Source organism: Balaenoptera borealis (assembly GCF_965194805.1).
Source record: "Balaenoptera borealis genome assembly, chromosome: 4".
NCBI classification, from domain to species: Eukaryota; Metazoa; Chordata; class Mammalia; order Artiodactyla; family Balaenopteridae; genus Balaenoptera; species Balaenoptera borealis.
Window position 1 is genome coordinate 144,677,956 of NC_138861.1, and position 25,509 is coordinate 144,703,464.

At 39.5% G+C, this 25,509-nt stretch overlaps 1 long non-coding RNA gene and 1 pseudogene across 3 annotated transcripts in view; one reads left to right on the forward strand and one right to left on the reverse strand.

Moving 5' to 3' along the window:
- LOC309627672 (ferritin light chain pseudogene) overlaps window positions 1-17,679 on the forward strand; it is a 193,633-nt pseudogene extending 175,954 nt beyond the window's left edge. The window contains exon 2 of the transcript XR_014249468.1: window positions 2,186-17,679. The product of XR_014249468.1 is annotated as a ferritin light chain pseudogene (transcript). The remainder of the gene's footprint in view (window positions 1-2,185) is intronic.
- The window catches only part of LOC309627689, a 31,504-nt gene extending 9,590 nt beyond the window's left edge, over window positions 1-21,914 (reverse strand). The window contains exons 1-3 of one of the 2 annotated variants that reach the window (XR_014243916.1): window positions 18,528-21,914; window positions 17,708-17,775; window positions 13,971-13,993 (exon numbers count right to left, since the gene is read on the reverse strand). This is a non-coding gene — a long non-coding RNA (uncharacterized lncRNA). Of the gene's footprint in view, window positions 1-13,970; window positions 13,994-17,707; window positions 17,776-18,527 lie in introns of those variants that run through there. The other variant, XR_014243915.1, reaches the window with a different exon arrangement.
- Window positions 21,915-25,509: the final 3,595 nt, after the last annotated feature.

The window sequence follows — 25,509 nt, forward strand, 5'->3', positions numbered from 1 at the left end:
TCATTTGCCCAGATGTACTTTTGCTCTCAACCTCTTGGCATAAGAAACAGGAGGACAGAATGGCCACTATTCTCCTGAAAAGCAGATTCCATCTTCAGTAGCTTATTGAAAGGCTGACAATAATTCATTCCTACCAACCACTTCCAGAAAGTCAGAGAAGGAACAGCCTAGCACCCTGAAGGAGAAAGTTAATTTCTCTGTGATGTTTAAATGTACAAAAAGAAAAATCTCTACTGCAGCCTTGGCTATAAACTGCACAAACAATAAATTGTTTTGAAGATTGATTAAACTTGCAAGAGTTGCTATGACCATTAATCAATGGCATCAGCAAATTTTACGTGACATAAACAGAGCAATTGTGAAAAATCAACAAGCACAACTAAATTTGGTTGTAATCTGTTCCAACCATCTTAGACAGCTCACGAAAATGGAAAACAAAACAAGTATTAAATGGTACAGAAGTCTAAGTATTCTGATTTTCATTAGTACTGCACCAGCAGAGTTTGATTTTACATTGTAAAGTTTTAGGGTAAATTTTGGTTTAGAATGTGTTCCCATTTCCAAGGATGTAGTTTTCTTAGGCCAAAAAACATAGTCTGCAATAACTGTAAGTTTTTTTTCCCCTATATTTTTATATCTTTGACAATAATACTTTATTTTACCCCTTTTCTCACCCTGTATTTTTTCTGCCTACCAGAATAAATTTGAGGTGAATGAATAAGCTATCCAATTTAGCAAGCATTTTCTTTTATTTTTCAAGATTTATTTATTATTTATTTATTTTTATTTAATTTATTTTTTTGGCTGTGTCGGGTCTTAGTTGCGGCACGCAGGATCTTTCATTGGGGCGTGTGGGCTGTTCGTTGTGGCGCGCAGGCTTCCCTCTAGTGTGCCTCTCTCTAGTTGTGGCGTGTGGGTTTTCTCTTCTCTAGTTGTGGCGCGCAGGCTCCAGGGCACATGGGCTCCGTAGTTTGCGGCACAAGGGCTCTCTAGTGGAGGCGCACAAGCTCAGTAGTTGCGGCATGCGGGCTTAGTTGCCCTGTGGCATGTGGGATCTTAGTTCCCTGACCAGGGATCAAACCCACGTCCCCTGCATTGGAAGGTGGATTCTTTACCACTGGACCACCAGGCAAGTCTCTGGCAAGCATTTTCTTTTTTAATTTATTTATTTGTTTATTTTTGGCTGCATTGGGTCTTCGTTGCTGCACGTGGGCTTTCTGTCGTTGCGGCAAGCGGGGGCTACTCTTAGTTGCAGTGCGCGGGCTTCTCACTGCGGTGGCTACTCTCGTGCAGCACGGGCTCTAGGCGCGCAGGCTTCAGTAGTTGCAGCACGCAGGCTCAGTAGTTGTGGCTCGTGGGCTCTAGAGCACAGCCTCAGTAGTTGTGGCGCATGGGCTTAGTTGCTCTGCAGCATGTGGGATCTTCCCAGACCAGGGCTCAAACCTGTGTCTCCTGCATTGGCAGGCGGATTCTTAACCACTGCGCCACCAGGGAAGCCCCATTAGCAAGCATTTTCAATCATTAAAAAGCTGATGTAAAGGTAGCTGAATATGACCCAAGAAAATAGAATGGATCAGTAGGATTACCTGAAACTTACATCATCCTAAAGCAGAGGGGTCATCTCTCATCTTTTCTGCACCTCTTCGTATTGCCTAATACAGGATATGGCATAGAATAGGTTCTCAGAATTGCTGGGTGAAATTGGTTAAAGATGAATATGCTTATGTTGTAAGAATACAGTAAATTTTGTTACCCACCTCTTTCAACATGGCCTCTATGGAAGCAGGAGACCATCCTGCCTCTTGGGACTAAGCCTTGAAAAGTGGATTTGCCAAGGTCAATGTCAATAAGGCCAGTTACAGGATCATCCTTAGTAATCAGATCAATCTGTGCTGAAAATTTAGTTCTATATGTGTGAATTAGAAGTGATCTTATTAGAGTTTTATTTTTTAATTTATTTATTTATTTATTAATTTATTTATTTTTGGCTGCATTGGGTCTTATTGCTGCACGCAGGCTTTCTCTAGTTGCGGCGAGTGGGGGCTACTCTTCGTTGCGGTGTGCAGGCTTCTCATTGCGGTGGCTTCTCTTGCTGCGGAGCATGGGCTCTAGGCGCGCGGGCTTCAGTAGTTGCGGCACGTGGGCTCAGTAGCTGTGGCTCGCGGGCTCCAGAGCACAGGCTCAGTAGTTGTGGTGCATGGGCTTAGTTGCTCCGCGGCATGTGGGATCTTCCCAGACCAGGGCTCGAACCCGTGTCCCCTGCCTTGGCAGGCGGATTCTTAACCACTGCGCCACCAGGGAAGCCCCAGAAGTGATCTTATTAGGGTTTTAAAGTGTGAGACCTGACCGCAGTTTAAATCAAAATATCTCTTCAAGGAGGAGTCATGTATAACAGGAAGAGCACTGAGGTAGGAGTTGGCTGACAGAACTCTATCTTGACTGTGTCATTTTGAATGAATCTCTTTAACTTTCTAGGTCTCAGCATGCTCATCTGTAAAATGAAACAAGTTGAACCCCCAAATCTTCTATGGATGTCAGGGTGAAACTTGTTAAGTAGCCTGTTGCCTTTCACCTAGTAAACCAACAAATGTGAGAAATAACCATAACGGAGGTCTTTAAAATTTACCTTTAATAATTATTTAATAATAACAATAACTGAAATAAAAATGTGATGAAAGGGCGTATCTTATTTGATTCCTTGCCCACAGCCTTGTCTTTCCTCATCCTTTTTTTTTTTTTTTTTTTTCCTCATCATTTTTTCCTCCTCTTTCTGATGCTGTTAGAACCTGTGGGAGAGCGAGTGAGTGTACTTCTGGTCCCACTTTGACTACCATGAGAGCTTAGTTTCTTGGATTTCCCCACAAGATCCTATTTGTCTGCCTGCGCTAGCACTTCTGTGATTTTTAGTAACTGCTTCTCTAATCCTCCAATATCACCCTTACAGAACATCACTTCCTCAGCAAGCTCCCAAATCTGTCTATAGTCTAATTTCTTCCACAAAATCTAATAAATCATTTATTCCCATGGAACTTAGAGTGGCTCTGTTCTCCTAACTGAAAGCTGATGGGTACAGTGGCATGACATACCATGGTGACCACCAATTATAGTCTCTGACTTGTTGGCATATGTTGAGTCTCTACCTTCAAATCTCTTTGCCCTCAAGAAGGTACCCCCAAGAGAAAAGGACAGTGAACTTCCCTGACAATGTGATGCATGCAGAATCACTGCATACCTATATACCTATTCTTTACCAGGTGGAACACAAGGTCTTAAAGATGCTTCCTGCTAAAAGGAGATCCTCGCCTATTCTGCGAGTATGAGAAGAGAATTCATATGAAAGAGAAGTGTTTCTGGGCAGTTCTCTTTTCTGGCACCACTTCTACAATTGTTCCTGAAGGGAAGAAGGAGTCAGGAAAATGGTTATCAGGTGAAACTCTTGTCAGTGTCCCCAAGATCTTCACACATTTGAAAATCCATTCATTCTCTCCTCAGAAAACTTAGGGTAAAATGCAGAAAATAATAAGAAACTGAAAAATAGATATGAAGGAAGCATTTAGTTAATGAAAGTCAGTATCAACAGACGTAAAACATACTAAAGAATAAAAGTAAAATTCATTTTATTGACAAATGGATTTCACGTTGTTCAGTGACGCAGAAACCTAATCACTAGTGGAAGTGAGGGAAGGTACGACCTTCACTACTTTGAAAGGCACTCTGTCTTCTTTGTCCAATTGTTTTTCTAGTCCCTTTCTAAGTGCCAATGCCCTATCAAATGCTCAAATGCAAAAACTTGAGTTCAAGTAATTGTCAACACTCATCTGGACTCTTTTTTATTCCATCTTACATTTCTAAATCATGTTTATTTCATAACTTTAAACTCAAGCCAGATGAAATCCCTTGACAAAAGAATTGAACAAGTCCAGATTGATCTCTTAAGTGGATCAATAGAAACTTAACTGAAATGGATTGGGGATTTTATCAAACTTGATATAGTAGAACACTAATAAGATCACTTCCAATTCACACATATAGAACTAAATTTTCAGCACAAATTGATCTGATTACTAAGGATGAATGGTCACCTTTAATAATGGATTAAGGTGGTAAAGAATTATCTTTTTATACAAAAATCCTAAACTATTGGAGATTGCTTTAATTTTTCTTCTTATATTGAACTTTACTTGTTTCTTACATGGTCAGGTTTGAGTTTAGGATTGTTCTAATTTTCATAATTTGACCTGAATTTTTTAATTCAGAAATATCTTCTGAGGTATTCTCAAAAGGGAATTTTGTAACAGCCAGAAAAGCCATGATGATACAAATGTACTGCTCCAGTAAACAATAACATCCTTAAAAGCTGTTTGTAAAATAATGCAAATAATAGTTAATAAAGCTGTCAATATGACAGAGGATTGTACATTTGAAGTGTTAGCTTTGTCCATTTTGTGACTATTAATATGATAATCCAGATGCATATTTCTTAGAAGATCTGTTACACGTTAGAATTTATTAATATTATTCATAAAACATATGCATGAAAATTTGATGATCAATCTTCCAGTTGGTTGGGGTAAAGACTTAATATAGTGATGAATAAAGGCCAAAAACTGTATCTCTCTCCAATCCATTGGAAACATTAGAAGATTCATCCATCCAACATCCATCTCCTCATTCCTACATTCAGTGACTAGCTTCTGCAATGGTGTCAAGTGTTGGCTCAGAATGCTCCCAGCAAGTTTCACTTTTCTTCAACAGAGACAAAGAGTGGTGCCATGAAATGGTCAGATCCTAGGAGAGTTTATTGGACACTTTGTTAGTGAATGCATGTGAGTGTACCTTTTCCAGACCTTTTCTTCCTGGGATCATAGAATAATGTTCCATGACCTAAACCCCTTGAAAAAAATCAGTCAGTCAATCTCTGTCTCTCTCTGTCTCTCTCTCTACTTTTCCTCTATCTCTCCCTTTCTCTTTGGTCTCTCTTCGGGTCTTTAACCCTACTGACTCAAAATCTCCCCATCTTACATTAGGTAAATAGATCCAAAAGCAGAAAGCTTCTCTATACCTAAGAAAATGTTCAAACACTCAACCAAGGCTTTGTATCTTATTCCTGCATGTTCCTTTGCTTACTGGTGGCTGTGCTCTAAATTAGAAATTCTTAAACATATTTGTGCTTCAGCAAGGAAAGAACAAGATAGAACATGTGGTCTACTTTTTGCTTCTAGGTTCTTAGAACGTAGATGGTTTAGATGGAGAAAATCCATCTAAAACGTTCTCTGTCTTTTTGGTTCAGGATAACTCACAAGAGTTTTATATTGGAGTAGGGGTCTAAAGCCCTAGAACTTCTGCAGTGTCCCTGTCCCTTGGGATGCCTTCTCTGGTCATCTTTGCCCAGAAGCACACACACACAAAGGTTGATTTGTCTAGTGTAGATCTGGATATAAATGTGTTCCTAAAACTAATACCACCATAAGGGTCACACACATCTTTCAACACTGGGAACTATAAGAAATATAAAAATGAACAAGATATTATAAATATTCTCAAGTGACATGGAATTATCCCTGATTTCCCTGAAGTCACTCTCCTCATGCAGGACTCTTAATTTTTATGTTGTTTTCGAAAATAAGTTTATTGTATTTTTTTCTAAATGTAAAAGTAATGATGTGCTTATTGTAAAGTAAATATTTGGAAAATATAGAAAACTAAAAAAATAAAAGAAATAGAAACTCGTATATAGTCCCACAACCCAGAGAAAATCATTATGCTTTAGAGAGAAACTACTCTGTGTTTAAGTTGAAAAGTTCTGGAGCTGAAGTGCTAAACTGAAAATTTCTTTCTGTTTCTAGACCAATGCCCAAATAATGGCCACATATTTTGAATATTCAATGCAAGTAAAGGCTACCATTGCAGAAAGAAGAATGGTCAAGATATCCAAGAGACATAGAATAGTTACCTCAATTTTTATTAAGAGTTAGCTGATCCCATCCCCATTCCACTCACCCATCCTACCTGATTATGTTGGAAGGAATTCAAAAGAAAGAGAGGGCAAATATACATGGTCTAACCATCTATGAGAAAGAGGACACTCCCAGCTACCGCCAGTACCAGACCACTCCAGCCCTGCACAGAGAAAGCCCCTACCCATTTTCAAGTGTATGATAAGGCCTCTTTGACTTTGAGCAACACATCTCCTAAAAGCACATTAAGTGGACTATTCCTACCTCTTCTGCAATAAGGAGTCAGAAGGTTTTGTGGGGAGATAGGGTTTGAGCTCCTTTGAGAGACCAAAACCATAGTATAGGATGTGACATGAGTATGGGTAAGTAAAGTGGAGTAGTGGCGAAAGTTAATTAATGTGAGATAGTGGACAAAATGAGAGCTGAGGGTCACTGCTTGCTGTGAGATCAAATGTTACTACTTCCCTTCTTTCAGTGACCCTCTTGGAGGGATGCTTCAACATCCCCACTCTGCAGAACCTAGACTTGCTTTGGCCAAATAAATGTGTGTGAAGTGGTGTGAGTTAAAGAGATGCAGAGTTTTTAAGAGCCTATTTGTGGTTTGCCATGCCTCTTTTCTCCTTCCAGCTAGAGATGGTTCCATTACCCTAAGATCTAAAGGAAATACAAGGAACAGAGTCAACACTAACCAGCGAAGGATATTAACATGAGAAAAATAAACATTTATGGTTATAAGTTAATAGGACTTGTGTGTTGTTTATTACTGTAGTGCACAATAGCCTATTCTGATGAATACATGCCAGGTGCCAAAGATTTCACAAACTGATGAGAGATAGATAATAATATATGCTACCAACAAGAAGGGGTAGAGCAAACACAACTGTAAGAACTGAGCTGCAAAAGAGATTTGTTTTTTTACATAAGAGTGAAAGGTAAACTTCTGGCAGCTGCAGAGACTCAATTTTTTCACTGTGTATTTGATTTTGAGTCATACATTAATTTTACTCAATGTAATACTGTGAGCGTTTCTCATGTTTTAAACATTTTTGGAAAGCAACATTTTTAATGCTTATGTTCTATCCCATTTATTTACTTATTGTGCCATTGACATTTGTCTCCTATTATATACCATTTCAATGATACTATAAAAAATATCATTATCTTGATACTCAAGTTTTGAATATGTAATTTTATAATGTTAGTTGACTATGAATTTTACTTATTTAAAATCTCTTTTTGTACTGTCCCTTGTATTAGATTGTAGCTCCTTATATGCACATATTATGTCTGTTATTTTCTCTTAATTTCCCTTGATATTTATTCCAGTAAATGACAGAGAGCTAACACATAGAGTAATTATAACTAGCCAACTAACCAAATAGTGCCATGAACATACTTTTCTCTGACTCTTATAGAGATAACTGACAAGATGGTGGAGTGTTTTCTTAACAATAACTGCTGTATGGGTGAGGTAATTGCATAAACATTTATATTTACTTATAGGAAGGCTAACTCTGAGTTTTATTCTACATTTGATACAGATGGCCAGGCTCTCATCAAAGTTCTTTAGAAGACAAATTAAGAAAAATGGCAAAAGCCAGTATTTTAATACATCCAAACCCCTATTTCCTTTCTTATTCAATAACTAAAAGCTATTAAACACAGTAAGATTTTACAAAGTCAAGATCATGACTGATTCAAGTGTGAAATAGAAAAGTCTGTGACTGAAAGAAAAACTAAAGTCTATACAATTAATCATCCGTAGATGACACATATTCATGCAGAAAATCTAGATAATTCCAGCAGGGGGTGAAGGAAAAGAACTAAGCTTCACCCCAATTATCATGTATGCTATACAATTAGATTCTAAATTCACCAAATGTAATGTGTAGATAAGATAGAGTGGGGCGAGAGTTGAGAATGATAGCCAAATTTCTGACTTGAGCAATGAGGTGAATGGTGATACCATTCTCTAAGAGAGAGAAATCCAGGTTGAGGGGCTGGGTTTAAGGGGAAATGTCTCACATCGTCATGAACATGTGGAAAAAATGTGAGGCTAGGGTGTTTGACGTGTATATGTGCATTTATCCATTTGTCAGTTTGGTGGTAATTTCCCATGTTTATCAACCTGGTTGGCTCAGGTTGATTAAGTATCTACCTGGTATCTAATCCTATTCATTAGCTAGTTACATACTGTGATTTAAACTTACAAGAGAATAGAAAAGCAGTGGAGAAACAGGAAAATGTTTTACCAAGGCAGGAAAGTAGGGAAAATAAATGCTTACACAATAATACGCTTTAACTCATTTGGAGTAAGTGCTGGCCATTAAATATAGTCAAAACAGTTACCATGCTGAGAATTACAGGGTCTTAAACATGTCTGTAACTGATATCTGACATGTTAGAGTGTAATGGTGGGTGGAGAGAGGAGTATCACAATAAATAATTGAAGATAAATTCTAGGCCTCTCAGCAATGATTTCTTATGTGTTATTTTCACTTAAACACTGAAAGAAATGACAAAGGCATAAATAGAATGAAAACCGACTTAACGAAGTCTTTTTTTATACAGTTCAGTAATGCTGAATCTAAACCAGTTTCCAGACAAGGCAATTTTGGCACCAGAGCCACATCTCAGGACTGGTTTGCTGGGATCGAAACTGAGATGCACTTCTAGAATTGTCTTTATTAGAATGAGTCAAAAAGGTGACTATCTTCATATCATCTACTTTCTGTGTTTTTTCAACTTGATGGTGTCTCCAAAATCCTTTTCAATTTACAAGATTTATTCTGTAGGTAGAAATGTGCTTCAGATTGGTGTATACTTAGTTACTTCAGAGTTTTGAGTGTAGCAATAAATCTAAATAAAGAAACACTACAGACTTTCAAAAGTTAAGGGGCCTCCAGCCCAATCTAGTCTACTTTTAGCTTCTAAGAGTACTTCTATCTGAACTGCCAGTGATCCAAATTCACATCGTCTTTGCAAAATCAAAGCAAGTCAAAGATTATGCTGTATTGACCTCCCATACCCCAAGAGTTGTCTACGAACAAAAGTTGCTTCAAGAAAGGCAGTTGGCACTGGATATTAATTCATTCATTCAACCATTTTATTGAGGATCTTTTTAATCTCAGACATCATATCGTACTGATATAATCAAAATATTATGCATCTTCCCTATCTCTCTTTGGGACCTAGATATATGGCTTGAATTGCAAATTTTAAAATACTGGGAAAGTCAAAGCCTTTCTCACAACTGATATGATTCCAGAGCCCTACTTTATCTTGAAGTCATCTTTTTTCCATACCCATCCATATCTGAAACTTAGTTCCTTTAACAGAAGATACACACACACACACACACATCTGCCTATTCTCAAGTTTAGTAATGCTATTAAAAATACTGTATACTCCCGGGGGCTTCCCTGGTGGCGCAGTGGTTGAGAGTCTGCCTGCCAATGCAGGGGACACGGGTTCGAGCCCTGGTCTGGGAAGATCCCACATGCCGCGGAGCAACTAGGCCCGTGAGCCACAATTACTGAGCCTGCGCGTCTGGAGCCTGTGCTCCGCAACAAGAGACGCCGCAATAGTGAGAGGCCCGCGCACCGTGATGAAGAGTGGCCCCCGCTTGCTGCAACTAGAGAAAGCCCTCGCACAGAAACGAAGACCCAACACAGCCATAAATAAATAAATAAATAAATAAATAAATAACCCCCCAAAAAAAGTTTAAAAAAAAAAGTTCCCCAAAGGCTTCTGATTTAAAAAAAATAAAAAATACTGTATACTCCCAAGTATAGAATTATATGGCAGAATGTACAGCCTTCTCCCTTCTCTCTAGTTCCCCGTCTCTCCCCATTAAAACTCTCTCCTCTTCTCCACTCTCCTTCACCTCTCAAGACCTAAGCGGCAGTGCACTCGATGGTCCTACAGATCTGTCTCCTGCTTCAACAGTGTTTAGATGCACCAGACCCAGGGACGCCCCTTGCTTCAGTCTCTGCCCACCCTCCAACCTTTTTCCCAGTCTCAACCTTCCGAATCAGCCACTCATCTACCCTCGGCCACCAGGACCTGCCAACACCATTTTTTGATCTTAACTCTTATTACCGATCAACCATGAGCTCCCAGATTCATCAGAATTATTCCACTGAGGTGCAGGCTGTCATCAACCGCCTGGTCAACAGGCATCTCCGGGCCCCCTACACCTACCTCTCTCCGGGCTTCTATTTCGACCACGACCATGTGGCTCCGGCCGGCGTGGACCACTTTTCCTTTCCGCGAAATGGCCGAGGAGAAGCGAGAGGGCGTCCAGCGTCTCTTGAAAATGCAAAACCAGCGCGGCGGCTGCGCCCTCTTTCAGGATGTGCAGAAGCCGCCCCAAGATGAGTGGGGTGAAACACAGGGTGCTGTGGAAGTCACGGTGCTCACGGAGAAGGACCCGAACTCGGCCCTTTCGGAGCTGCACGCCGTGGGTTCCGCCTGCAGACCCCGCCTCTGTGACTTCCGGGAGAGCCGCTTCCTGGAGCAGCAGGTGAAACTTATCCAGAACATGGCAACCACCTGACCGACCTGCGCAGGCCGGCTGGTCCCCAGGCCGGGCTGGGCGAGCATCACTTGGAAAGACAGCCCCAAGGACAGCTAGGAGCCTGTGAGGAGCCCCTCTGGTGCCAGGGTTTCTGCCCGAAGCCCCTCTCTGCAGCCACTAGGCAGCTTTTTAACTACCCTGGAGCCCTCGCCCAAGCCTTGGACCAAATGGAAACAATAAAGCTTTTAGCAGGAAAAAAAAAAAAAAAAGACCTAAGCAAATTCTTTTCCTAGTTACATACTGTGATTTAAACTTACAAGAGAATAGAAAAGCAGTGGAGAAACAGGAAGATGTTTTACCAAGGCAGGAAAGTAGGGAAAATAAATGCTTACACAATAATACGCTTTAACTCATTTGGAGTAAGTGCTGGCCATTAAATATAGTCATATAGTCATATAGTCATATAGTCATAAATATAGTTGCATGCCTGACATTTCTGTCCTATTTTATTGAAATGTTCTGACTCAAACCCAAGTCTCTCTCTAGTCTGTGACGTTCGATTTCCCAATAAAATCTCTAATGTATAGAGCAAGGTTGTTCAACAGAACTTTCTGCAATGAAGGAAATGTTCAATATTCATCTGGTCCATAGAATAGCTACTAGCCATATGTGACTACTGAACATTTTAAGTGTAGCTAATACAAATAAGGACCTGAACTTTAATTTTAATTAATTAAAGTTTAAATAGTCACATATGGCTAGGGGCTACCATCTAGAACAGCACCACTCTAGATCAAGTAATCTTTGCCAAGCATTTGAGTACCTGCTTAATTATCAGGGCTATATTGGCAACCGAGTCATTAAGTGTATCTTTCCAGACCTCATTTTCTTCACGTTAAATATTCTAATCTCTTAATGAAAAAATGCCAAGGACTGAAATATCAAACCAGACTCACTTGAACCAGAGTTTCAAACTTTAGTAATAATTTTGAGTTTTAAATTAATCCATGGAACAGGCAAAGCAAAGAGAAACCTGGAATCCCTAGTGCAGATGCCCTGGTGCTTTCTTGTCACATCAATACCTTCCGGCCCTGATGAATGTAGGAGATCACTAACAATGTATGTGACTACAGTACCTACACAGAAGGGATCTGTTTTAATCCTGAAATTCCTTCATTTTATACCAAATAGCTTTCATAACATTTCCTAGAAGGCCATGGCCACACATCCATAGATTTCATTCCCCGCCCCCTGCAATCCACAGACTATCATAAGCAATCATGGACAGACCAGGTGCATCGGCTCAAAGTATTCCATAGATAAAAGACTCTCCCACTACTGAATGCATTAGTGCTTTTTCCAGGAGTTCTGTAATTAGAATGTGTATAAGAAGATTGACTGGGTCACCTTCGTTCTTTCTTGGAGGCATTTTCCAGGTAAAGGAAGAGAATGCCTTGAAGACCTGACGCTTAACCATTTTCTTCCTACTCAAGAAACTGTGTTCACTGGTACTCTGTCGAGTCCTAACTTATATGCATCCAACAGTTAGGCAGCTATGGTGAGAATGTATTACTGGTTAAGCATTATCCAAGATGTAGTTCCATATTTGGTCCAAGTTCAACAATCCCAGGGGAGCACTGAAAATGAAATCTTACTATCAGCTGCAGGTTACCTGGACTATGGAAATCTAGAGTTTTGATGTCCAATATAGAAGCCACTAGCCACATATGGAGTTCTTGAATGTGACTAGTTCAAATTCAAATGTACTGTAAGTACAAAATGTGCACCAATTTTTGAAGACTTAGTATCAAAAAAGGAATGTGACACAGTACATTAATCATTTTTATGTTAATTACATGCTTATATGAAAATAGTTTGGATATATTTTGTCAAATAAAACATATTATTAAAATTAATTCTACTACTTATTTTTACTTTTTTAATGTGACTACAAGAACACTGAAAATTACCTATGTGGCTTGTCTTTTGTGATTCACATTATGTTTCTGTTGGGTAGCACTGGTCTAAAATATTCTATTTCAAAAACCTTTTGTTTGCCAGTTAAAGTTCAAAGCCTCTTTGTGATCTCTTCAAATTCCCAGATATTACATTTCCATGGCTCTTTTGCCAAATACCTCCTCTATACACACTGTCTCTGTTTTGCTCTATGTTAGCTCAGCCCAAAATTCATAACCTTTATCAGTTATTAATTTAAAGGATAGGATTTATAAGCGTAGAAACATTATTGACAATTTATGGACTGGAGTTGCATCTTAAGATCTCCTGCCTTCTCTTTGCTGTCTTTCTTTTTATTCTTCGTTCATTCTTCCTTTTCCTCTCCTTTCTCCTCAGGAACAAAACAATCTATCTCTCTTTCTCACACAAAGCAGTTTAGTAGGCATCATATTTTATTTAAGCATGCTTTTGAGGTCTCTCTCTTTACCTAAATACAGGCAAAATTTCTCCTTATGATGAAGTCTAGGGAATACATTTTTCTGCATTTTTTTACACTTGCAATACAAAGATGAAAGCCACTGGGGAGATCCTTAGTGTATTCATAATCTAGAGGGGGATACAGAGAAGTTAAAACAAAAATGAAAATGGAATATGCAAAGAGCCATGATCAAGCTATGTACAAGATGCTATATGAGAACATAGGGAACCGACAACACGAGTTGTTAATTACACAGATTGATAAACGCAATCACAGCTGTATGGTTTTTGGCTACATTCACCCTATGCTCTAGCCAAGCAACCATGTGATGTTCATCATTCACTCTACCCCAACTTCTCTACTCTAGAGATTTTCATATTTTAAATACAATTTTATTAAAAAGCCCCTTATTTAAATAAAACCCTATGGAAAAAATGTGAAGCTATGACTCAAATGAAAGCACAGTCACTCTGATTTTGGTGAGCAGTGTGGAGTTCCATTTATTCAGTCCTCTCTGCTACTGTGAAATACAGTAATCCCTAGTGGGGCTTTGAGCAGCACCGTGTAAAAACCACTGCTCTGTTGCCTTGGCTCTTGAAATATTCCCTTTACCAATTTTCTGACAAATCCTCCTTGGTCAACGGTGAGGGCTGCTCTTCCAAACATCCCTAATGCCGGTTTCCTGTTGCTCTCCCCGCTCTCAATTTCTCCCCATGTGTTTTCATCCAACACGACTTCAATTCTGCTCCCTAAAGGCTGGAAACATCCAAATCTAAACTTCCAACACAGTTTTCACCCATGCTTCAGGTTCAGATAGCAACATACCTGCTGGATAGCTAGACGTCTCCTGTCGGCTTGATGTTCCACAGGCACCCCCATCTCTACGTGCTCCTCACCTCACACCTGAATGATAACCCTCACACCTGAACAGTTTCTCCTCCAGCATACTTCATCGCCTTTGATGACACCTCTTTTCTTAAAGTCAGCCTGTTAAACAGCTGGGCATATTTTACTTTCTCTTTCACTCATCCCACACCATCTTCGTAAATTACCAAGTCCTCCTAAATATTTTTTCAACTTGTCCTGTGTGGTAGACAGAATAACGACCCGTCAAAGATGTTTCCATCCTTATCCCTCAAACCGGTGGATATATTACCTTACATGGCAAAAGGGACTTTGTAGATGTGATTCAGTTAAGGATTTGGGTGTGAGGATAATGACACAGGATAGTATTATCTCGGTGAGCCAACCCCAATGGGATCACAGTCATTATAAGAGGGAGACAGGAGGGTCACAGTCGGAGATGTGATGACAAAAACAGAGGTCAGAATGATGCAAGGAAGAGGCAATGAAACAAGGAATGCAGGAAATCTGGAAAAGGCAAAGAAACAGATTCTCCCCTAAAGCAACCAGAAGGAACACAGCTTTGCTGACACCTTGAGTTTAGCCTTATAAAACCCATTTCAGACTTCTGACCTCCACGACTGTAAGGTAACACATTTGTGTTGTTTTAAGCCATTAACTATGTAGTAACTTCTTATAGCAGCAATAGGAAACCAATACATCCCTCATCTCAGTCTCTATGTCCACAGCCCTGGTTTGGTTCTTGTCACGTCTTGTCTAGAACACTGTCACCACCTTTTCATTGTGACCCTTCTTACACACCAGTCCTCTAGAATCTAGTCTCTACTCACTATAGGGTTTTGTGAAAGCTGCCCCTTGCTTACGCCCCAAGGAACCATATAAAGATTGCTCACCAAGGCCTATGTGATCCCAAATGACCTGGCCTTTGCCTACTTCTCCAGCTTTATGCCTTTATACCTGCCACAAACACCACTTGAGGTCCTGTAACGGAGAATAACAAACCTGACTCCATATTGGATCTGTTCCTTTAGCCCTATCCCTTACACTTGTGCTCTGTTGCCTGTGCTTAGCCATGCTGGCTCTGCACCTTTTATACAAGAATGTTGCCTAAAGCCTGAAATATACAGGATAGCCCATTCTCAAGGCTCTGATCTTTAAAGGAATAACACTTTTCCATTCATATAGAGATACAAAGTTGCAGAACAGAGAACAACATCTGTCTTGCTGGAGCTTTATAGGAACCTTGTGACCGGCCCCACATGGACGGCTGCAAGAACAAAGGATTCCTGCAGCAAGAAGTGTGCCACAACCTGCAACACTCCCTCCCCTTTTACTAGAAAAGAAGCCTGCATGCTAACTCGGGTTAGATGATTCTTTGGGACACTGGTCCACCATCTTCTCGGTCTGCTGGCTTTCCAAATAAAGTCGCTATTCCTTTCCCCAACAATTTGTCTTTTGATTTATTGGCCTGTCATGTGGTGGGCAGCGCAAGCTTGGACTCGATAATGGTCCCTGTGCGCTCTGTACCATTTCTTCCTCCGCGGCATTACACACGTTGCACCCACAAGCTGGAATGCTTTCCACAATCCCAACCCTCCCATAACCCTTTGCCTGGCTAGCCTTTAATGCCCAGTTTATTAATCACCCTCCAGGATCTCATCTCTGTTCTCCTTAGGTAGGATTAGATGTTACTATTAAATGCTCCCATAAGGCACCATGCATGTCTCTATCTGGCCTTTATAATACTGTCTTATGTCTGTTTATGGGTCTCTTTTTCACCAGACTGTTAATTACTTAAGAAAAACAGTGCTTTATCTTTGAGCACACAACCCTCAACCTGGCATGTAGTAGTTGCTTTTTATTTGTTGAATGAATTAAATTATTCAATTAAACTACATAATATTGTACATCTATAAAAAGATCAGTTTAAAACAAAGGGAAGGGACAAATTTAACAGCAAATTGGAATAATACTGAGGAACTGTGATAGAAACATATGTCACCAGTGAACAAAATTTTAATGCATGTTTTAAAACATCACAACTTATTCTGTTATTTAAAAACTGGAAAATCCATCTAAGATAGCAAATGTTGCATAAAGCAGACCAGGGTTGCAATGGTATATTTCCAGTCTAAAAGTATAAATTACCTTTGCATTGATATGTTGCAGATAAGACTCATATTTGGTCAATGAAGAAAAAAGATTTTATAGGATAAGCAGTAATTTAAAATCCATATTCATATTGGAACTCAAATGAAAGTCTCTGGAATGATCTCCCATTGCCATGTTTATCTTATTATATAGCTGAAAGGTTAATAAGCCCATCTCAAGGCTTCTTTTCATTGCTTCATTTACTATAGAGTTAATTGTAAATTGTGGAGAATATCTTATGATTCATGTGATATTGGTATTTGAAAATTATACTACCTGGAAACTTCAGATTATTAGGTCAAACATTCTGCCAGGCAAGCTGAGAAGTGAGAAAGTTTGTTCTATGCTTCATTTTTCTCTGAAATCTAGAAAACAGGACTGAACTCCCTGGAATGAAGCAGAGGGTTGCAGTAATCCATGGGTGAGATGGACTTCTCTTGCTAACATGGTAAACTAACCATCCTTATTCTTCTTTATTTTTTTACTCTCTCGTCTACGGATCTCAGATGCATAAATAACTAAGAAATTTGTGGTAACTTACAACATGCATTGACAATTATTTCATTGGTACCTGCATTTCTATCACAGCTCCTCAATATCAATTTAATTTCCTGTAAAATAACCCCCCTTCCATTCTAAAAACCGATTTGAATGGAACACATTCTTATTGCATTGTTGCAGTTAATTTATTCAAAACTATTGTCTTTTAAAAATACTAGTAAGCGGTTTCTCAGTTCATGATCCTTCATCTTGATCAACCTGTGTGGTCTCTCTCCTGGTTTTGTTGCTGTTGTGCTGTTATTATTGTTATTATTTTCCCCCTACATCTGCATCTCCGTTCTTCTTGCCTTCCAAATTTCCCTCTTAGAATGCTTTACCTGTCACCTAAAATTCCTGGCTTGTTTTTGCTCTTCATTATCATGTAGTTCTCTGTAAACTATTTTTACGGAAGAGTTTCTTACAGTCTCTTTTTAATATTACAGATATACAGACCTTTTAAAGCTATCTTTTTATTATTATTTTCTAATTTTACTACATTATTGTCATAATCTCCAAGATATTGATTCCTTGAGATTTGGTGGGTTTTCACTGAGTCCCAGTAGAGACTCAGTTTTGGTGGATGGTCCATGGACGCTCAAAAATAATATTTGCTTATTGGATATTAAATATATACGTATGTAACTTTATATATAAACATAATTTATATATAATTAATTAAATATAATTATGATTTTCAAACATTCTAAACTTCATGTCTTGTGTCTGTTAAAATTTTCAATTAAAATTGGTAATCCATCCAAATTTCCCTGTCATTCTATCCACTGCTCACCCCTTCACCCCTCCTAAGAAAAAGTTCTGAAAGCAAGAAACCAAAAGGAACGTAGAATTGTCAATTAGAAGTAAAATCGTTTTTTACTAGCTATGGCCTTAGGGCAGGATTGTGGAAGTGAGGCCTGTAATTTGAGGTGAATTGCCTTACTATTGGCAGGATTTTCCAGTGGTGAGAGAACCTGGCAAATTACACTTCCACTCTTAACATCTCCCCACAGCTGGATAAACCATCATCCGAGTGAACATCAGTATCCCATGGGTATCCCAAAGAACCAGTAATACCCATCATCAGTCCTCCTACCAATGGAGTTTTCTTCTGCTTTTGCCCAGTAAGCAAAGAAAATTCAATACTTAGGAACAAACTGAAAATAAAACATTTAGTGGTTGGAGAATAGGAATAATTTTTAAATGCTTTTATTTAAAGATATCTGAAATGTTCCGGGCACTTACCATGTGACTTTTGATGCTTTGGACTTGATTCCAACTTGCCTCTGTTTCTTCCTAATTGGGAGGACCTCCTAAAGTTGCCATGAGGATTAAATGAGTTAGTATACAGTTAGTGCTTAGAACAGTGCTAAAGGCACATAATATGTATTTGTTAAACATTAGTTATTTTTATCTTATTCCTGGCTACATTTCACTCTTTCTATTCTTTCCAATTTCTTGAATGATTCATGCTTTATAGAATGTGTGTGTGTGTGTCTAGAAGAAGCCTTTTATAGTTACTAAAATCTCCAGGAATTCTGCTTCCTCAAAACCATTCACCCATTCAGTTATGCAGGAACCTGAAAGCCATGACTGGATTCTGCTTGGGGTTGAAATTTGTTACCTGTAATTGTGACTAAAAGATTTGATTCTTCGTCTGAGTTTTTCTCTTGATTGGAAGAGATGTATAAACTCAGGCATTGTGTAGCGAAGGCCAGTACAGGGAAGAATAGAAGTATGATAGTCACACAGAGACAGAGATGAGAAATGGAGAGAATATTGCCTAGCTTCCTGTAGCTTTCCAGTTCCAGACGTGTCCGTTTCTGAGGCCAGACTGCATTCCTGACAAATAGTTCTTCAAGACATGGCTATATCCATATCCTATTCCCTCTTGTGCTTCAATTACTTGAATTGGTTTCTGTTACTTGCATCTAAAAGAGTCCTAAATAATATAATACAACGCATCACAACCACCTTGTTAAGGCTGAAAATTGTCTTTGATGGCTTCTGGGATCAGAAGGTAAAACAGTAATCATTGTTCAACATCTTTTCATTTACCACATACCTGAAACCACAGATCCCAGAACGGCTGTCAACCTGACCAAAATATGAGAAATAGAGAATGACATCAGTGGAAGTATTCTGAAACTACATCATGCCGTCATCCAAAATAGACATCCACCTTAGATCCAGAGTCTTAGTAGGCGCCCACTGTTCTTTTCCTGTTTAGATCCCCTGCCTTTTTCCATTTCCTACCTAGCTCGTGCAAGCTTACTCCATGGGGCTACACACTTCTCCTTTTACAGTCTCTCCAGTGGAAATCCACCAAGTTACATCATCTTCAACTGCCAACTTTATTTACCCATCTAATCAAAAACTATTTGTTGGGTAATAGACATTTTCCAGGTTCCATGCTTGAGTCAGATTGTGGATAAAAAATAGAAAAGACGTGTTTTCTGAACCCATGAAGGTGAGTTTCTATGCAGAGTACTGTTTTTTTTCCCTTAATAAATTTATTTATTTATTTATTTATCTATTTATTTATTTATTCTTGGCTGCTTTGGGTCTTCATTGCTGTGCGCGGGCTTTCTCTAGTTGCGGTGAGCGGGGGCTACTCTTTGTTGCGCTGCGCGGGCTTCTCATCGTGGTGGCTTCTTTTGTTGCAGAGCACGGGCTCTAGGCACACGGGCTTCAGTAGTTGTGGCACGAGGGCTTCAGTAGTTGTGGCTCGTGGGCTCTAGAGCGCAGGCTCAGTAGTTGTGACGCACGGGCTTCGTTGCTCCGCTGCATGTGGGATCTTCCCGGACCAGGCCTCGAACCCGTGTCCCCTGCATTAGCAGGCAGATTCTTAACCACTGCACCACCAGGGAATCCCCAGAGTACTCTTAAATGTGACGGGGTGGGGAGAAGGAGAGATGGTTCTTTCCCATAGCTGATATTTACTTCCATGTAGAAGGCACCATGTTAGGGAGACACTCTTAGCCTCATTCTAGAAGAGTAGTGTCTTAATCTTATTGGTGAGCTTGGAAAGAAAAGAAAAAAAAAACTGTATGTCTTTTCTCTCTTGGGAACCATCCTGACCTCAGAGGGCATTAATTCTGCTGTGCTTCTCCACACCTTAAGTCTTACAGGGGCAGAGACCCATGCAAAGAGGCCTGAAATGGTACAAGACTGCCTGCGGTGGGGTAAGTAAATCTTTCTAACCCCAGAGTTCAATGTTAGAAAGCCTACTTGCCCATAGCTATGAATCACATTCTTCTATATTAGCTGTATCAGAAATAAAGGTGATATTTTGTTCTCCTATCTGCCTTAGTTTCGACTTCTATCTTAATTGATTAATAATTCAAGTAGGGAAGAGAGGTGCTATTTATAAGCCTCCCCAAGAACATTAACGATGTGTATCTAAATCCTCTCCTCTCACCTGAGCTCTTGACCTATAATCTGATGATCAGGGGATGTGTACAGATGGAATTTTCACGACCTCAACTTTAGCACTTCACAAATGAAAATGTGCTGTAATCTCCAATCACCTCATAAAAGGAAATCAGATGTTTACCACCAAACACCTCTGGTCAGTCACATGCTCCTTTATTTATCAGCTCATTCAGGCCTGACACCACGGAGTCACCTATGACTCCTCCTCCTCTTAATCCTCCAGAGTGAGTCAGGCACGATGTCGTGTTGGTTTTTTTCTGCAGAATTTCTCATTCATCTGCCCTTTTATTTCCTATCCCAATCTAGACTTCTTCACACCTGTTCACTGCAAAAGCTTGTCACCTAGATTTTGCTGAACCCAGATTTCTCCTCATCAACTCTAGCAGAGTTGACAACCTTGCTCAGTTGCCACTTTGACCATACGATTCCCTTCAGAAATGTGTTCAGTGGCTTCTATCTTCAGGTCAAACTCATTTTCCTGATATAAAGACACTGGCATAAGTGGACATGATACAATCAACTTCTCTGTATTTACTATCCTCAACTCCACTCAGAATTAGCTCTGTTATGAACCAAAAGCATAGTATGCTTTTAATACATACCTTCCACGAAATTGCAAACCACACACATCATCCAAAAACAACATCTACCCTCCCGACCCCCTCCTCCAAATATTTAAGAACTAATACGAAGCCCAACACACATTGTCACAGTTAATCACACACCGTATTCAATGATGTATTCCTGCGGTTTATTATTAGATTATAGATTCTTCTTTATCCAAGCTGAATTACTGTGAGTTCCTTGGGCTGAAGAATCATGGTACATTTCCCATACCATAAAGTTCATTGTTAATCGCAGAGCAGATACAAGATAAATATTTAATGACTGATTGACGTATAAATATAACAAAGTAATTGTCTTTACCTGAGAGGTGGTTTGATCCAAGAGTCAGGAATTTAAGAGTGATTTGATAATCAGAATTTCTACTCTGACCTTTTTGACTTTCTCTGTTGCTTGAGGCAAGGCATTTTAGCTATTTTGGACTCATTTTCTTAAATCCAAAAATGGAAGTAAGACTTGTCATCTCTCTTATTCATAGAGAGTGGTGAGGAGTATCCCAGTCAATGCAAAGCACATGGCTAATACAAAGTTTAATAAAAATGATAAATAACATCTATTACAGAATTGAACCATTGTTCAATTTCTTCTGCCCTTTCAGTCCTTTGATTCAATATTCTCTCACTGAAATCTGAGAGCTTTAATTTGAGAAAGCGTTTTACTAATAATCATAGACTTTCTACATTAACCTTTTGTTATCATTAGGCACGCCTGGATGGTATCAAATTATTCTTTTAAGGAAATCAATATATCACTATAAGTGCATAGAGAAACACCGGGTAATGGAACTTCAGATTAGGGAGACCTGGGTATGAAAAACTGCTTCAGAGCAAAATGGCAAAATGGATGGCTCCTGACTTCATTCCCCCTCACAGAAAGAGCAAATAGCCCTGCCCATAGACAAGACGCCTTTGTGAAGATCCCAGAACGTAGGGGTGAGGCTGAAGCACCCTCCTGGACCACAGAAATCAAGAAGAGACACATTAGAAGGGTGAGAGCAATGGTTTCACTTTGACCGAGTCTCCCCTCCCTCAGGTCAGTATGCCATCACACCTAGCAGTTCTCCCCCCGCCTACAATTTCTCCAGGGGGAAAAGGAGAGCCCAAGGCAGACACCCAGCTTCCCAGCATCCAGGAAGCTTCCCAGAAAACCCACTTAGGTATCTCCTCGTGGGAATAACTGGGGCAACAGCTAGGGATGGAGAAGAGCAGCCTCACAGAAACGAGCGTGTAGATCTCGGCAGACAAATTTCTGCTGGCAGTGATGCCTGATCTTAGATCTCAGCCAGCAGCTCTGCCCATGTGCAGACCCAAGCCGGTGGCCTGTCTGGCCAGAGAGCTTAGTAGAAGTTCTGCCCAGTTTGGGTCCACAGCCAGCGGGCTGTCCCAGTGGCAGAGCCCCTCCTCTAAACCCGCCAAGACAGTGAAGCCGGTGAGCAGCTCCATTCAACGGTTAGACATAGCCTCCAGCCCTGCCTGACCAGCAGGCCCAGCCGGAGACCTTGGGCAGCTGTGAAGCTCATCCCGGAGCCCAGCTGAGGCAGAGAAGCAAGCTGGCAGCCCCACCCAACTGCAGAGCATAACTTCCGGCGCCGTGTGCAAGGAGCCCAAACCACGACCCTAGGCAGCCTCCAGCCGAGCCCGCGGGACTTGCTGGCCAAGCACAGCAAGCTTCCTCCTACAGGCAGGGACCCCAGCCAGCAGCCCTGCCCAGTCATGGAACACAGTCTCACCTGCCCAGCAGGCTTGGACGGCAGCCCCTACTGACCACGCATCACAGCCTCCAGCCCCACCCACTGCAAGGTAAAGCTGGAGGCGCTGCTCCACCAGATATCCCAGCCAGAGACGCCGCCTAAGAGCGGAGCTCAAGCAGCGGACGGTCCGATCACAGGCTGCAGCCCAGCCTCAAAAGAGTCCATCCAGTGGCATCATCCCTCATGAACATAGATTCGAAAATTCTCAACAAAATACTAGCAAACCAACGTTTAAAGGATTGCACACAATGACCAAGTGGGATTTATTTTGGGGATGTAAAGATGGCACAATATCTGCAAATCAATAAATGCGATTCATCACATTAATAGCATGAAAGATTAAAATCGTAATCGTAATTAAATTTAATCGTAATTAAATTCCTCAATGGATGCAGGAAAAGCATTTGACAAAACAGAACATCCTTTCATGATAAAAACTCTCAGCAGATTGGGTATAGAAGGAATATACCTCAACATAATAAAGGTCATACACAGCAAACCCACAGCTGACATCATACGGGGAAAGGTTGGACGCTTTTCCTTCAAGATGAGGAAGAAGACAAAGATGCCCACTCTTACCACTCCTATTCAACATAGTACTGGAAGTCCCAGCCAGAGCAGTTAGGCAAGAAAGAGAAATAACAGGAGTCCAAATCAGAAAGGAAGAAGTAACATTGTCTTCGTTTACTGATGACATGATCATATATTTAGCAAACTCTAAATTTGCCACCAAAAAACTCTTAGACAAATACTCTTTGATCTCACTTATATGTAGAATCTAAAAAGTTGAACTCATAGGAAGGAGATTGGTGGCTACCAGGGGCTAAAGGGTGGGGGTGATGGGGAGATGGTCAAAGGGTACACATTTTCTGTTATAAAATGAATACATTCTGCACATGTAATGTACAACACGGTGACTGTAGTTAACAATATTGTACTGGATACTTGAAATCTGCTAAGAGGATAGATCCTAAATGTTGCCACTACAGAAAAAAGTAGTCACTGTGTGAGGTGATGGATGTGTTAACTAACCTTAATGTGGTAATCATTTCACAATACGTACATGTATCAAGTCATCCCATTGTACTAAACTTAAACAATATTACTTGTCAGTTACATCTTAATAAAGCTGGGGGGAAAACTGTATCAGAGAATTCCCCATTTTCCATGGAAGTGTTCTTTAAATAATCTCAAATAATTTTTCTGACTTTATTTCCTTAAATGAAATTCTTGTTCTCTTGCTAGAAAAGTCACTTTTCAACCATTGTGAATTATGAAGAGTGGAAAAAAAAAACAAACTAAAAATTCTTCTCTGTGTTTTTACAGAACCAGAAAAAATTTCAAATATTTATAGTATTGACATTTTTCACATTGACCCACTAGAGCCGGATGAATGATACCTTTATTCATAAGACAATAACTCTGTTAATAATAGGTCACGCAAGGTAGATTTTTGTTTAATGTTTTCATTTGGGCAAAAAATAAATTTAGAAGAATAGATTTAAAAATTATAGCACCAGAGGAATATCTCTCTCAAAAAAAAATTACAAACCATCCTAGAGATGATAGTTGATGAATGTTCAACATTGTAGATCAGATGTTAATCTAACTTGGAAGAGAGAGGGGAAAACATGCTAAGGAGAGACAACAATAAAATTCCCAGAAAAAAGATTTCCCTCGTATGTTGATTACATATTCCTGTAATTACTTTCTCTTTCAATATTAGATGCTGAGCCTATTGCAGTTTACAAACACCTTTGGCAGTGTGAACTAATTAGATAAAATATAGGAATAATAAGAAAGTGGTAAAACAAATTATCTTTTACTACTGAAAAATTCTATCTAGAATTTTAGGAGAGGGTAAGATTTGAAATTTTGATAAAGTTCAATGTTCATGTTGTGTGTGAATTTCTTTTGTCTGTGACCTCTCCATTATACTGGGTAAAGACCAAAACTTTGAACATTGCCTAATAAGTCCTCTACAATTGCTCCTCTTTTAAAGTGCATTATAAACTTTGTCCTGTGCTCTAGTTGCACTGGTCTTGCATCTATTTCCTTTAACAAGCCTTGCTTTCTGTGGTTCAGGGTCTTTATCACACAGTCCGCTTTGCCTATAACACTCCTCATCCAACTTTCCCTTTACCTGGTTAATGAGCACCCATCCTTCAATATCAATTCATATCACATCCTTAGGAATGCCTTCCCCAACCCCCTAGACCAGATCACATTGGGGTATACTGCCTTCTAGCACTTGAGATTTACCCTAATTCTTAACAAGACATTTGAGCAATCAAGAAAAAGTATCTATGTCTTCAACTTCGTGAAGCACAGGCAATACCAAATGTTAAGTATTGTATTTCTAGCACCCATCTCTTTGCTTGGCATGGGGAGGTTCTTGTGGAATTTTTCTTGAATCAATAAACAAATAAACTTTGACTTTAATGCCTTGAGTAACAAATTCTTAAAGGAACATGGCAATGTGGGAGTGAGAAGTAAACATAAGTTTAAGGTGGAATTCAGAACATGAAAAAAAATTTTACGGGATATTTAGATTTTTAGGAAATGGAATACATAAAGATAATAATGACATATTGTTATATAATTACAATGTTAATTACTATGAGAAAAGTAAGATCAGTTTCTCTTATTTTTAAGAGAAGTTAGAATAAGAGGAAAACAACTGGCTTGCTCATACATTTCTTAGGGTTATACTCATTTATACTTATTAATTTAGTTTATTACAGCTAGAGGGGATTTCAATTTTTATAGTAATTTAACCTGAATTAACACCTTTGAAATCCTGTTTCATATCTTTTTTTCAGAGATTAATAAATCTTCAAAGCTAAAAACTTAAAGGGTACTGAATCCTAATTATATTTTTATTTCTAAATTCTTTCAAACACGAAACATTTTAAGAGCATAGTTTTTAGTCAATGTCTGCTGGTGACCAGGTGTTCTTAGGCTTAATACTATAAAAACAGTAAAATCACTATGAAGACCTGACCTTCTAAGTCAGATTCCTAGAAAGTCTGCACATATAATTTTTAGGGCATGTGGAGGCAAAAGCAACAGTACAGTTATCCATGACCTGCCCACCCATCCCAGGAAACATCATCATCTCAAATTTTTATAAATTAGACACAGCCTAAAAATTCCAGTAGAAAATTATTAGATGTAGTTCAGCTGCAAAAGTCATTGTGAACCTAAACCGGCATGTTTAAGAGCCTAATGAAAGTTT